Source organism: Cyanistes caeruleus, chromosome 10 (assembly GCF_971803275.1).
Source record: "Cyanistes caeruleus chromosome 10, bCyaCae1.hap1.1, whole genome shotgun sequence".
Taxonomy (NCBI): domain Eukaryota; kingdom Metazoa; phylum Chordata; class Aves; order Passeriformes; family Paridae; genus Cyanistes; species Cyanistes caeruleus.
This window is the reverse complement of record NC_141710.1, coordinates 9,068,961-9,082,172: the sequence shown is the minus strand read 5'-3', so window position 1 is coordinate 9,082,172 and position 13,212 is coordinate 9,068,961. Positions and strand designations below refer to the sequence as shown.

Genomic DNA, 13,212 nt, shown 5'->3' with positions numbered 1-13,212 from the left:
CTCAAATACAGATGAATTTCTTTTGCTGGTGCAATAATATGTCTTTTTATTTTGGAAGCAAATGAAGTCTAGAATGTCTGCATATGTGTGTTGGTAATAAAACATTTCATACCTCTGAGATAGCTACAAAATCTGACTCCCCTTTCCTGGGGAACTGTTCTAGGTTCTTTGTGCCTACAGGGCCTTGCAAACACCCTTTCCTTCCCTTTGGCCAGCGTGGGAACGTGATCATAATATCCAATGACACACAGTACAGTAGCATGTTGTTCTGCCTCCAATAGAAGTGGTATTTGAGAAAAGTCAAGGTCCACACATGGAAACATCATTGATAAATCCATTGATAGAGCTTGAGAAACTAAGCACCATTTTGGGCTCAAAGCCAATCACCTTTAGTGCAATTTTCTACAGCAAGGCAAGTCAATGGACATGCAGAAAAGATTGAGGGTGTTGTGTGGAAGCCACACATGTTGCTACATCTTATAGGTTAAGAATTTTCCATCTCTATATGTTCCTTAAAGGGAAAGTTGGATTTTGTGAGCATATTTTTTCCACAAAAAAAAAAAAAAAAATCTGCTTTCTGTAGAAAATTAGAGCCATTCATCAGACAGCCAAACACCTGCAAGCCAAATATTTCTGGCTGAAAGTATCAATCCTCTCAGGAGGATGGGAGTTTGGTGCTTCATTTCCATGCACTTTGTTAGGGCCTCACAAGTGTCACATTTTCAGTGTCTTGTGTGGCTGAGCTCGAGTGGGGACAGGAGCACACGTGACAGCAGCACTGCCATGGAACAGAATTTGGGTGTGAGCTGATATCCCACTCCACTCCTGCAAGGCCAGGATCTGCCTGCAAGCAAGCCAGGGCAGTGGGGATGCTCAAGGATTTTGGGCTGGAAAAAAGCTCCAGGTTAAGCAGTCATATCTTCTAGTACCTAAACCTACCATTTGCATGGTTAGTGTTTTTTACTATGAGTTTTCAGATGGAACCTTTGTTACTTTACTGTTATAAAAACAAATCTTTTCAGATTTTCCAATTAAAAACAGATCAATAAGCTCAGATAGTTTTTTGGGAAGTAATGGGCCTGACTCTGCTCCATTAAACTCAGAGACATTAATTGGGCAGTGGATTACCTAGAACAGAAGCTTGGTAATACTTGAATTTAGATATAAGAAGGAAGTTTTTTGTAATGAAGTAAAACAGTGGCATGGATTGCCCAGAGAGGTGCCCCATCCCTGGAAACAAGCAAGGTCAGGTTGGATGGGGCTCTGAGCAGCCTGGTTTGTTGGAGAGGTCTCTGTGTATTGCAAGGGGCTTGGAAAAGATGTCCCTTAAAGGTCTTGTCCAGCCCAAACCACTCTGAATCTACAGATATTTGTTAATGGTTCTCTCTAACAACTATTTATGTTTTCAGAAATTCATTTTAGTTTTGGTCAGATTGAGTTTTAAAATACAGCTGGGAAAGTAAAAAGTAATCAAGAAAAGCATAATTTTTTCTCAACCAAAAATATTTGGTTTTGCTTCAAAAGAATGGCTTCATTTTTGGTTTCAGGCTGTTTCATGTGCTTAAAAGCTTTTTGTCTTTCCTTTTAAAATTTAGAGCAATTTAAAAATGGATAGATTAAAAGCTTGTTTTGAAAGTTTTTGAAAGTATTTTGGCAGTTCTAAAATGAACCACTCCATTTTGAAAATACTAAAATGAAGTGCTTTGACATTTTTATTTTTTTTCTTCATTGTTTCATCTGGGACTATTTGCTAAATTCCATTCAAATTCATGAAGAGTCTCACTAACCCTGAAATTAATTTGTGTGGCGTATTTATTATTTGTCAGACAGCAGAGGTTCATTAAACTCTGCATCAGTTCAACCTTAAATAATGGGAGAGAATTCTTAATAGGGCCTTGTTCATATACAGCTAGCATTTTCCTCCCCTTATAATTACTGCCCAAAGGGGCACTCAGCTGTGCAGAGCCACATTTACCCCTCTGGAAGAAGAGGTGGCAGGACAGACCTCAGCCCTCTGAGCTGGTGTTGCTTCCTCCTCTCCAGCCATAGGAGAATATGCTCCTCCTGGAGTGCCCATATCACCCTTACAGCTCACACACTGGCTCTGTAGCCTCTTGCTAAGCTCTGCCTTTCTGCCTCTGGCTGCTCCTGCCATCAAAGGAAGACCCTTTGCTCTTCATGTCTCTGTATGTGGTCATTGTACTTTTCATGCTTTAATAGCTTCTTTCTCACCTTTTTGCTATTAGTGAAGATTGGCCTGTTTTTACTCCAACTGGTATAAATATTTCTAAAAGCCATTCACCTGCAGTAGCAGTCAACAGCTGGCATGCCAACATTTTTGTCTTTTCTGGCTGCTCAGCTTCACCAGGGCTATTCACAGCTTGCACTTTGCTAAGGTCGTTGGTATCACCCTTACACATTTCCTGTATTACATGAGGATCAGGTTCCAGTAGTTAACAAGTCAAAAAATATTCCTGGGGGAGGAGCGGAACTAGGTAGATAAGTACGTTCCACATGTGCACTTTATTTTGGGAATTGCTGCCTTCATCCATGTGAGAAATAATTGTGATCAAACATAGGTCTGAAACGTGGTACCCCTGATCACACAGAAATGCCTTTGTACTCTGAATGTTCTAGTCCAGCAAGGCCAGAGTATGATGGGACCTCAACTGCTGGCCACTGCTCAGTGCCTGAATCTATAAATAGTCTCTGGGTCAAACTTTGCACTACTGTAATTGGGAATAGCTCCAGTAAAATCAGTATCTCCACATTTATTCTCCTGAAATTTAAAGCCAGGTTTGGCCCACGATGTGGACAGGGTCCAACTGGCAACTAGAGCCAGCCTGACTTATGGGAGAGGAGATGAGAACTAACTCTCCTGCAGTTAGTTAGCCTCAGTCCTCACGTGTCTCCCAGATATAACTGTTCTGACCTCAGTGGAATTGATCCTAATTTATGCCACTGTAACTGAGATTGTAGTGTGCATTGTTTGAATTCTGTTGGGTGCGCCTTCTTCCAGATGGAAACTATTTGCAAACTATAACAGCCTCTTTCCTAATGTTGAGGCTTGCCATATCTGAAATTTTTGGTGGGGCAGGGGTGGGGAGAAAAGGATATAATGCCAACTTTGTGCTTAGTGCTACCTAGTGACATTAAATTCTGCAGTGTTCTATTAAATTATCAGTGCCTAATTAGGGGATTAGAAGATTCCTGTCCTCTCATCCTAATTACAGAATGTGTTTCAAGATCACCTGAAAGAAGGGAGGAGGTAGGTTTAGGAAATTCCGAATGGCAATGTGGTGATTCTGTGCAGGCCTCTTTTCTTACATGGGCGTTCCTGCTAATTGATTTTTCTTGCATCTGCAGCTTCTGTTTTTTCCAGTTTTACAGATTACATTGCTGAAGCGTTTGATGAATGGGATGCTGTGCAGCTGAACGGTCACACATCTCAAATGGCTCACTTGGCTCTCTCAGACCGAAATGACTGGCAGAGTTGCAGCTCTCTGACAAGGGGAATGGTTGCTTTTCTCTCAGAAAAGCACTGTAACTCTTAAATGCAACATAAAAGCATATTAGCAAGATAATATACACACATATATGTTTGTCTCTATACACATGCATATGTGTGTGGATATATATTTTTGGAGTGAAAAGCCACCCTGTCTTTCCCTAATTGCACTGGAAATGTTCAGTTTGTCAGCCTGATTTTTTTCCCTGTTAGTGATGAAATTTGGCCAGGAGTCCTAGCAAACCATAAGAAATCAAGCCGTGACCACATAAGCATGAATGGCAGGGCAAGGTTACAGCCTGTAACACTATGCTGGGGTGACCTGTTGGAGAGTTAGAGGCTGAGGTGTGAGGCTGGGTCAGATAATTATTTGCAAGTGAAGCACAAAATGAAGCTCAAAGTTGCTTTGTATATTTACTCTTTCAAGAGGCATTTAGTGAGTATTTTTTATTTTTGAAGCATATTTAGAAAACTTCAGCTGCACGGCTTGTAGCCAACCTTCAGAAATCAAATATTTCTTAATTTTACCTACAGATACACTCATGGCATATACCTACTTATTCTACTTTTCAATGATTTGAAAAGCTTTTCTATAAACTCATGTACAGAGTGACTGCTGAAAAGCATCTGAAATAGACAGAGAGGTTCAGCTGCAGTGAAATAAAACATGGGATCACCCAACCAGTAACAGGAGTAGGTTGGTGGATCTTTCCTGTGATCAGCTCTGGAGTCGTTCTACTCCAGCAGGCAGTTAGACATTCTCTTAAAGAAGAAAAAAGAGAGGTGCCAGGGAATTGTTTGCACCACCTATAAACTTTCTGCCCTACATCTGTCTCCTGAAATACTGAATCAAATGCAGATGGTAAAAAAACCCCAAAAACAAAACCAAAGACATTTTTGATTTTGAAGCCTTCTTATTAATTTATCTTTCCTTTTTTTTTCTGGTAATTTTTGATTTATTTTTCTTACTAGACCCTTTAGCCCAGGAGGTACATTTGAATGCAGCTTTGAAGGGAATTTGGCTCAGTGCTGTAAGGCAAGCTAGGAAAGAGCCTGGTCTTAAAATAGACACAAAGCACAACACATGAATTGGCTTTCTGGATCCCACAGAAGCACAACCTGAACTTTGCCTTGTGAAGTAGCAAACTTGAGGGGCTCAATGAAAAATTTCACCAGAATCAGGGCTGCAAAGGATCTCCTGTGTCCCACCCTTTTACAGCAGGAAACAGGCTCTAGAGAAGGTCACCCACCTACACCAGCTTTCCCTCTGTCAAAGACTGCACACCTTTGTGTGGGGTCACTTATGAGTTATCTTTCTGTCAGGAGAGGACAATCTGGCTTTTTCATGCCTCAGTCAGTTGGACAGCTATCCAAACTTTGTTGGATATCGCTAAAGCTGATAAAAAAATAACATTTTGTATTTGTAAGTGGTGGCTTGCACTTCATGGTAAGGTCTGCCTAGGATTGAGGTGTTTGGAAGGTTTGTACTAGAGCCCTGTTTAATAATATAATCTAGAGCTGGATGCTGGACATAGGTGTGAGATTGATGGCAGCAGCCACTGCCCGGGGAAGTGCGACAGTTCAGCAGACTCCTTAGGGAACTGTGGATTGTCCCAACAAGTAAACCATCTCCTCTCACAGTGCAGAGCAGCAGAGCATTACAGAATGCCAGTTCTTGCAATAATTTCTAGATTAACAGCACCGTGAAGCACTTTCTGCATCCTAGAAAGCTTAAGATGTTGAGGAGGACATAAAAGGTCATTTAAGGAGTGTCCCAGCATAGGCCCAGCCACATCTGCTTCATTTCTGATTGGCATTAGTCCAGTCTGTTCTTAAAACCCTGTTGACAGAGCACCTCCATAGCTTTGCAAAGAGCAAGCTGTGCTTGTTTACTAGTCTTTAGCATTACAAAGCTTTTCCTAATAATGTCCAATACAATTCTTTCTTGCTGCCAGTTATACTGTTTTCACTTCTTTTCTGGCAAGCTAATTCCTTCACTTTTATACCAGCCTTTTCTGTGTGTGTGGACTGTTATTGCAGGTATCTCTTCTGTATACTAATTATCTCTAATTAGTCAATCTTACCTTTTCAGCTGTGTCTTCTAGATTTTTGGTTCTTCTCAGAGCTCCATCTAGCAGCAGTCTGTCCTGTCACTTAAAAACTTTCTGGAAGTCATGTGCTCAACACTGGATCCTGGTACTTTAGCTGAAGCCTTACCGTGGCTATTGATGGCTCTTGCAGTCGCTCTTGCAGGGCTGTTTTCATCAGACACAGCAATGACTGCTTTCAACATTTAATTGTAAGTAGCTGAGGCTATTTGTAATTAAATTAATTACTTGATATAATTGAATAATTACTTGAGGTTGAACTGATGCTAAGAGAAGCCAGACATTCATCTGGCATAAAATTGATGCAGTGTCTCAGTGTCTCTAAATAATACTGACTTACATTATCTGAGCACAGTGAACAGGTTTACAAATGCCCTGGCATGTCAACACCTGAGTCTCCTGTTTCACTGCAAGTGCTGCTTCTGCCAGCTGCATCTGTGTCTCAATCTGAAGCTGCTTCACTGTTGTAGTGGACATAAACCCCCAGTGCATGAATGATGCATGTTTGCATAATAAGTATCAATTGTTTAACCAGGAGCATTTGCTGCATGAAATGTTAAAATCATATTATATCCAAATACTGCTGTGTTTTTCTGGTTTATGGATACTAGTGTTTAATCAAAATGTTCTAATTAATTATTTAAATTCTGTTAAAATGTACAAGCAGTGTGTTATAGTTAAAATGCCATCAGGTCTGATCAACTCTAAAATTGAGAAACATATTTGACTGATTTGAGGCATCAGAAAGTGATCATAATGTTATTGCAATTAACAATGTAATTAAGATTTACAGGTTGCATAATTCATTTCACATGTATAACAATTGAAGTTTAATTGATAAAAATTAAGTGTATTTATTAGTGGTATTTTCAGAACCAAAAGTTACAACAATGAAATTTGGATAATATTTTTTTTATTTCTTACCATTCTTGGCTTGATTGCTATTCTGCTTCCATATTTTCAGATTTCCAGAACTTCTTTTTGGTTCTACTTTAACCTAGAGGGAAAGGATGACATTTTTAAAAACTGCAAATCTTTAGCTGACAAACCATATTATTAAATTTTAAATGGTTCTTCTTTTACCCACAGTGGCTGTTGTACTTGCTGCTGCATGCTTATCTACACCTTGGTCATATATTCATTTAAGTCATTGTATAGAAGAAAGAGCATGTTATATTAATGGATTTGTAAGATTGAACAGTTGTGGGGACTGATTGCTGTAGTCTCATTTATGACAGTATGACTTAGTTGGAGGCTCAGCTTAAACCTTTCAAATGGAATGGATCAAACTAATTCTTATTAGAGTATGTTTTACTTAAATCAGGCCATTTCTGTTACTATTACTGAACATGTAGCAATAGCATGAAGCAATAGATCTCCATTGTTTTAATGATTTTCCAGTCTTATTTAAGTGTAATGGTAGATCCCCTACCTTGATGTTGTGATGAAAAAAGCTTTGATAGATACTAATCCACAAGGGAGATGAAAGGGCTTAAAATTTAGTCCCTGTCTGAAAGGTGACAGTATAGATCATTCCATGTAATCAAAACAGATAAGAGATGGCAGTGATTATTGTAACTGCTCCATAGTCTCTCCTACTGCTGTACCCAAAGTCCTTCAGTGGAATCACTATTCTGAACACTGTTACTATTTTACACTGGGTTTATTGCTAATACTCAATGCCAGAAAACAACATTGCAGATGTCTTTCAAGGCTGAAAGACATCTCATTCTCATTGTCATGGAACTTCTGCAAGTCACACCTCCCTGTGTGAATGGTCTGAGGAACCACTGGAAAAATAGATGGGGTTTTTTTGTTGTTGAAAGAGTAATTAATGCATAAAAGGACACAGTTTACAGGACTGGACTGTCAGACATCAGCTCATGACTTGCATTATGTTATATTGACAATGTCTTGGCAAATAAGACGCTGACAAATCGTTTTGCAATGAAAGCATGAACTATACAGAATATTGTGCAAGGCAGACAATATAAGGAGACACCCTCCAATCTCCAAGGACTTGCATTTTTTATTGCTTACCCCATTTTTACTAATATCTGTGCTGATGCAGTGTCTCATTTGGGAAGTGGGATTTTTTTTCTCTTCTTCCTCATGCAAAGCATCCATCAAGACTGAGCCCAACACCACTTGTGTTTGTCAGGTGATGCAAAGGGAACCCAGAGCACTGTGTTACAGAGGCCAGAAGCTTTCATAGGGACTAACATCAGAGACTGAAAGATCCTAGGTATTCAAAGAGGTAATGTCAAGGAAGATTCAGGTTAGACCTTAGGTCTCCAGAAGTGCAGGTGGATACATTTTATATGGATGTTATGGAATGCCCACCCTGGTCTTAACAAAAACTTAAATTAAAATTAAGAATAATATTATTATTATATATAAAATTAAGAATAATAAATAATATTTCCTACAAAAACCCACCATCATTAAATTAAAAGCAAAGGCAACATGCAAATTTGATTCACTGCTGAGTATCCAGAGGGTCTCTTGCAGACCCTTCCACTATTGCTTTTGGGGTCAGATCTTGAACTGGTGCTGAATTCCTCACATTTGGGTGGACTCAGCATGGTTCACTGTATTTGTATTTGCCTCCCTTTGTTAGGAGAGGGGATTTAACTACTTGACAGTCCTGATACTCAACAATGCTCTGTCAATCTTTTGTTTATCAAAATTTCAGACAAAGTGATGTTTTCAAAATACAGTTAGAGGTAGATTAAAAACAATAATTATTAGATGTAGCTGAGTTTCAGAGTTCAGCCATTCTGGAAAGATGTTTTTAAAGAGATAAGGTGTGTGGCACCAGTTTAATGTGCAGAGAAAGATGTGGGTTTTTTTATTTCTGTCTTTCAAAAACAAGCAGAAAATGGGGAAAATATATTTTCTTTAGCTTGTTAAAATCTGTAATTAAATAGCTTTTCACTAAGATAACAAATGGAAAACACTGATTCCAAAGAAAAAATAAATCTAGAAAGTCCTGAATTAGTGAAAAAGAATTAAAGGTGAAAGTAGCCTATAAATAAATGTTATAGTAGAAATCATAGGAAGAAAACATTATCCTTTCTGTCATATTTTTATGCTCTAATGAAGCCCTATTACATATTTCTGTGGCCCCCTCTGTGATGAGTTCTTCAGTATTCCCTGCTGCAATAAGCAGTCATCTGAAACTCCTGTGGGACTGGCCTCTCCCAAGACACCCAGTGTGGATTGTTCCCTAACTACCATTTCAATGACAAAAAGGACTCTGTGTTTTGACAGGGAAATCCTTATAACTTTAAAAATGAATTAAATATTCATCCAATCTTAAAATGACATCATGAGAGCAGCTCTTTTGCTGATGTAGTGACTATAGAGTTGCTTGACATTATTCTGCTAACACAATTTGATTGGATATATGTTTTGACATCCAGACAACAGGGACACTGATGGAAAGTGATGGACCCAATGTCAAAAGAAGAAAAGCTGTCTGCAGGAGGACACCCAGAAAATTAATAGGTGGATTGCAAAAAACCCTTTTCCCAAAGGGAAAAGTCAATAAAGTGAGGACTGAATAAAACCTCCAAAAAACAAAAAGAAAAGGCACAGGCAAACCAATTCTTATAAAAGTAGCAAAGAGATACTGAAGGCAGTTTTGGAGCTCAGTAGATGCAGGCTGAAGAATAGTTAATTTGAACCTAAATAGCTGACATTCAATATTCATATTTTTGTTTCTGCCACAGCCTTCAAAAATAACTGTGTTGATACTGTAGAGAACCTCATTATTAAGCATTCTTTATCTTGTTCACACTTTTAGTCTTTTCCTTAATTTCCACCATAAATATGTTCCAGAATACTGTAAACAAAATGCCATCTGCAGGAGGACTAGCATTTTTAGACATTTTTTGGGGGGACATTTCAATTTAGAAGCCGAGAACTTATCTTACTTCCATCAAGAGCCTTTGTAAGTAGTTCTGCTTGCACATTTATGAAGTGTATTTATACATGATCTTCAAAATCTCCAAGATAAAAAAAAAAATAAATCCAGTTTTAGAATCAGCCAGAAACATACTCCTTCATGTATTTTGCCCATTCTGAATTGAGCATTTGTATCTATCAAAGATAGATAGGTATAGGTAAAGGTCTTGTGACAGAGCTCAAGGCAGAACTGTGTTAAATAATGCAGTGCAAAGAATCCAGTACTTGCATAGTCAACAAAGTCCTCCTCTCCAAGTAAATGGAGTAAATTTACATATTTTTCCACCTGCTGACATTATATCTCCCTTTGCACTGGCTCCAGTATCAGACTATTTCTCAAGCCAGTCAGAGACACTATATTATTCTGATTTTTGGAGTCTCTGAAGTGCCTGGGCAGCAGATTTAGGAAGCTGTGAGACTGATATAACTAATTTAAATTATATATTTATTGTTCTCTTATATTCTCCTGTAGGCCTCCAGTGATGGCCACTGGCACAGGACATATTTCCAAAATGGACCTTTTGCTTGCTCTAGAATGGCCATTTCTACTGTTCCATGCAAAAAACCACACCAAACCAAAACAACCCTACAAAGAAGCCTCAATCAAACAGTCATCCAAGATACTAAATAATAAGAAGCTATTCTAATACCAAGAAATTACTCTCAGATCAAAATACTGAAAATCAATAAAGAGGAAAAAATAAGTTCTGTGAAAGTAACTTGGCTTCATTTTCTGTAATTCTTGGTTAGAACATTTCCATTGATAGAGTTGCTAAGTGCATTCTATTTACAAATATAAACACTTGATTTTGATCAGCAAAAATGCATCAGCACACTTGAACAGTGTCAATGATGACATAATTACACTCACAATTTCCTCTCTGTAATGATTTTTAAATGTCAGCAGTCATTTTTTGTCTAATTGTAGCTTGCATGTCAGCACTTCCTCTTAAAGCAGCATGTTCCTCTCTGTTGGAATTTCACACCTTTCCATTCACTCACTCACTCACTCACTCACTCACTCTCACTTCACCAGTGAAGGTAATGAAGATGATAAAGGGCTCCTTTTCACTTCTGTGCTGTTTTACCATTTAACATCAAGCAGGCAGAATGAGGACTTTTTTTTTTTTTTTTTTAAAGCAGAGAATTTGATCAAACTATAAATAATTATTTGATTTTAATGAACAAATCAAAAAGTAGTTTTCATTTTTCAGTCCCCCTGCTGGTGCTTTGCTAATAGCCTGTTAAAAATCTGGAGCTTGTGATAAAAACAGTCTCACACATCAAGACCTGAACTTACTCACTTGAGGAGAAGGGTGACCCTGCAGTGCCAGCCCTTGATCACTTCAGTGTTTAGCACAGTGCAAAGCAGGTGACACTTGCTCTTCAAAGCCAGCCTGCTTAGAGATGTTATCACTACCATCTCTTGCTGTGACCTAGAAAGTGGCATTTCAAATGCTATTTTGCACAGCTCCAGGCCCCAGAGCCCACAGCTCAATAAATAGGTGCTCCTCAGAGCTCCCTTCCTCCTCCCACAGATCACAGACAACATCATCATCAGGTGTATGGAAGAGGATCTCTTGTGCAATGAACTGGAAGCTCTGCACTGAGGTTAGCAGCAAACACTTTCTACTCATCTGAACATAAGCTGGAATTGAAAACAGGGGCCAAGGAGGCCTCCTTCAATCCTATTTACTTACAACTCATCTTCAGCTCTCTGATGATACTTAACTGTAGGGTTTAGGAGATAAATCTTATCATTTACTGGCCCATTTAGTATCAGAACAGGTGAAAAGCCAGAAAGATTTCACACTGTGAAATAAAATAATGAAATAAGGTTGAGATGTCTGATAAAAAAAAGAATTTTATTATTTCTAATAAAAAAATAAAAATCTAATCAAAAAAAGAATACACGTATACAATGACATATCGACTAGTTATTTGTCTGAAGAGGTCCCTGAAACCTAGAAGAAAGAATGAAAAAAGAATAAATGGAATAAACACAAGGGAGGGGGGGAGGAGTGTGTTTTCTACAGCCCATGATAACATCTGTTATGACCCTATGTGACATTGCCATCACATGCGACTCTACACTCCCAAATGTCTGTGTACACACAGCTGTGTGGGGACCGTGCACAGATTCATACAAAACAAATGCAGGCACAAATCTCTTTGTGGTTTATGCTGAATTTTGTGCCCTACACTTTGAACTTTCTTTTACAGAACACACAGAATCACTAGGTTGGAAGAGACCTTCATGATCACTGAGTCCAACCCAGCCCTAACACCTCAACTAGACCATGGCACTGAGTGCCACATCATATCTGTTTTTGAAGACATCCAGAGATGGTGACTCCACCACTCCCCATTTTTTGGCTGAATTGGTGCCTCAGAAATCTTCTGGAGCTCTTGGAAAGGGCAGGGTGTTTTTAACAACTGCATCCTATGCACTCGTGAGATGTGTGGATGCGTAGAGACAATTTGAAAAGAGAGGCTCCTGCACCCCACTGCAGAGGGATGTCCCCAAGGAAACAAAGCAAACTGAAGACACCAACAGCTAAGCAATCAAGAGCAAAAGAAACCAGTCTTTGAGTAGTCCTAGGAGAATATGAGTGCTCAAGAGAGAGGAAGACCTGTACACACCATTGGGAATGTGGTATGTGCATCTAGCTTGCCTGTGGCCACTCTTGAGAGAACAGGAATCAAAATCTAAAAATACTAAAAGCTGAAAGATTATGTATAAGATGAACCTAGAACACAGAGGCACTGCTCTGGAACTTTCTTTCTCCCCTACCCCTTCTTTCCCAATTTTATACCCCAACAAGAAAAGTAGACAATATTTAAAATAGTTTTAAATTGGGTGTAATATGTTCATAGGCAAGTCAGCTGTATTGGAGTGTTGTCACAAAGCTACCTGTGAGCAGGCTCCTCCTTTGTGCACTACACCACAGAAATGATCAACATGTCCTTGCCAGGTTGCTCAGCTAAAGGTAAATTGAGAAAAGGGAAAGCAAGGTAAGAACCATTTCTGGAGTCCTCAGCAGATCCAGGTGGCTTGCTGGAGGCCATGAAAAGATGGCCTTTTTCTTAAGACTAATATGGTAAAAAGGCTACTTTGAAGAGTAGGTTCTTCCATAGAAAAGTAAAAAGGACATTTACCTGTCAGTTTGGCTCTTTGGGATTATGTGCAAAAGACAATGAAACCCCACACAGAGCTAATTAATGCTCAATTACCCTGGACAGGAGGTGTTTTGGGGTTTTTTTTGTTTGTCTGTTTATTTTGGGTTTTTTTGGGGGGTGGAGTGGTTTAGTTTTTTTTTATTTTTTTACTTTATTTCTGAGTCTTGCTTTCAGCCGGAGCTGAAACCCCAGTTTTTTAATAAACTACCAAAGGCAAATTGAATATTACACCCACTCACCCCCAACAGTTGAACATGAGGAAATTTGCAAAGAGAAAGGGGACATGGAGTTTCCTGTTTCAATGGACCAAAGGTATTGGAATATTGATGTTACACATAGGAATTGAGCTTATGTTTTATATTACATTCATTACATTGCAGTCAAGCATTCCTGTAGCTTCAGACAAATAAATAAAAGCTGCTGAGAGAATGACATGCTGTTCATTTA

The 13,212-nt window shown here is 38.8% G+C and overlaps 1 protein-coding gene and 1 long non-coding RNA gene across 17 annotated transcripts in view; one reads left to right on the top strand and one right to left on the bottom strand.

Moving 5' to 3' along the window:
* LOC111933541 (uncharacterized) overlaps window positions 1-10,289 on the top strand; it is a 234,127-nt gene extending 223,838 nt beyond the window's left edge. The window contains exons 20-23 of the mRNA XM_086844843.1: window positions 5,601-5,807; window positions 7,778-7,873; window positions 9,042-9,571; window positions 10,058-10,289. The gene's annotated coding sequence lies outside the window, so the exon portion shown is untranslated. The remainder of the gene's footprint in view (window positions 1-5,600; window positions 5,808-7,777; window positions 7,874-9,041; window positions 9,572-10,057) is intronic.
* LOC147651284 (uncharacterized) overlaps window positions 1-13,212 on the bottom strand; it is a 178,642-nt gene that overhangs the window by 79,169 nt on the left and 86,261 nt on the right. For 15 of the 16 annotated variants that reach the window (XR_015274682.1, XR_015274699.1, XR_015274691.1 and 12 more), the window contains 2 exons: window positions 6,541-6,613; window positions 5,593-5,763 (listed from right to left, as the gene is read on the bottom strand). This is a non-coding gene — a long non-coding RNA (uncharacterized LOC147651284). Of the gene's footprint in view, window positions 1-5,592; window positions 5,764-6,540; window positions 6,614-11,285; window positions 11,398-13,212 lie in introns of all 16 variants that reach the window. The other variant, XR_015274696.1, reaches the window with a different exon arrangement.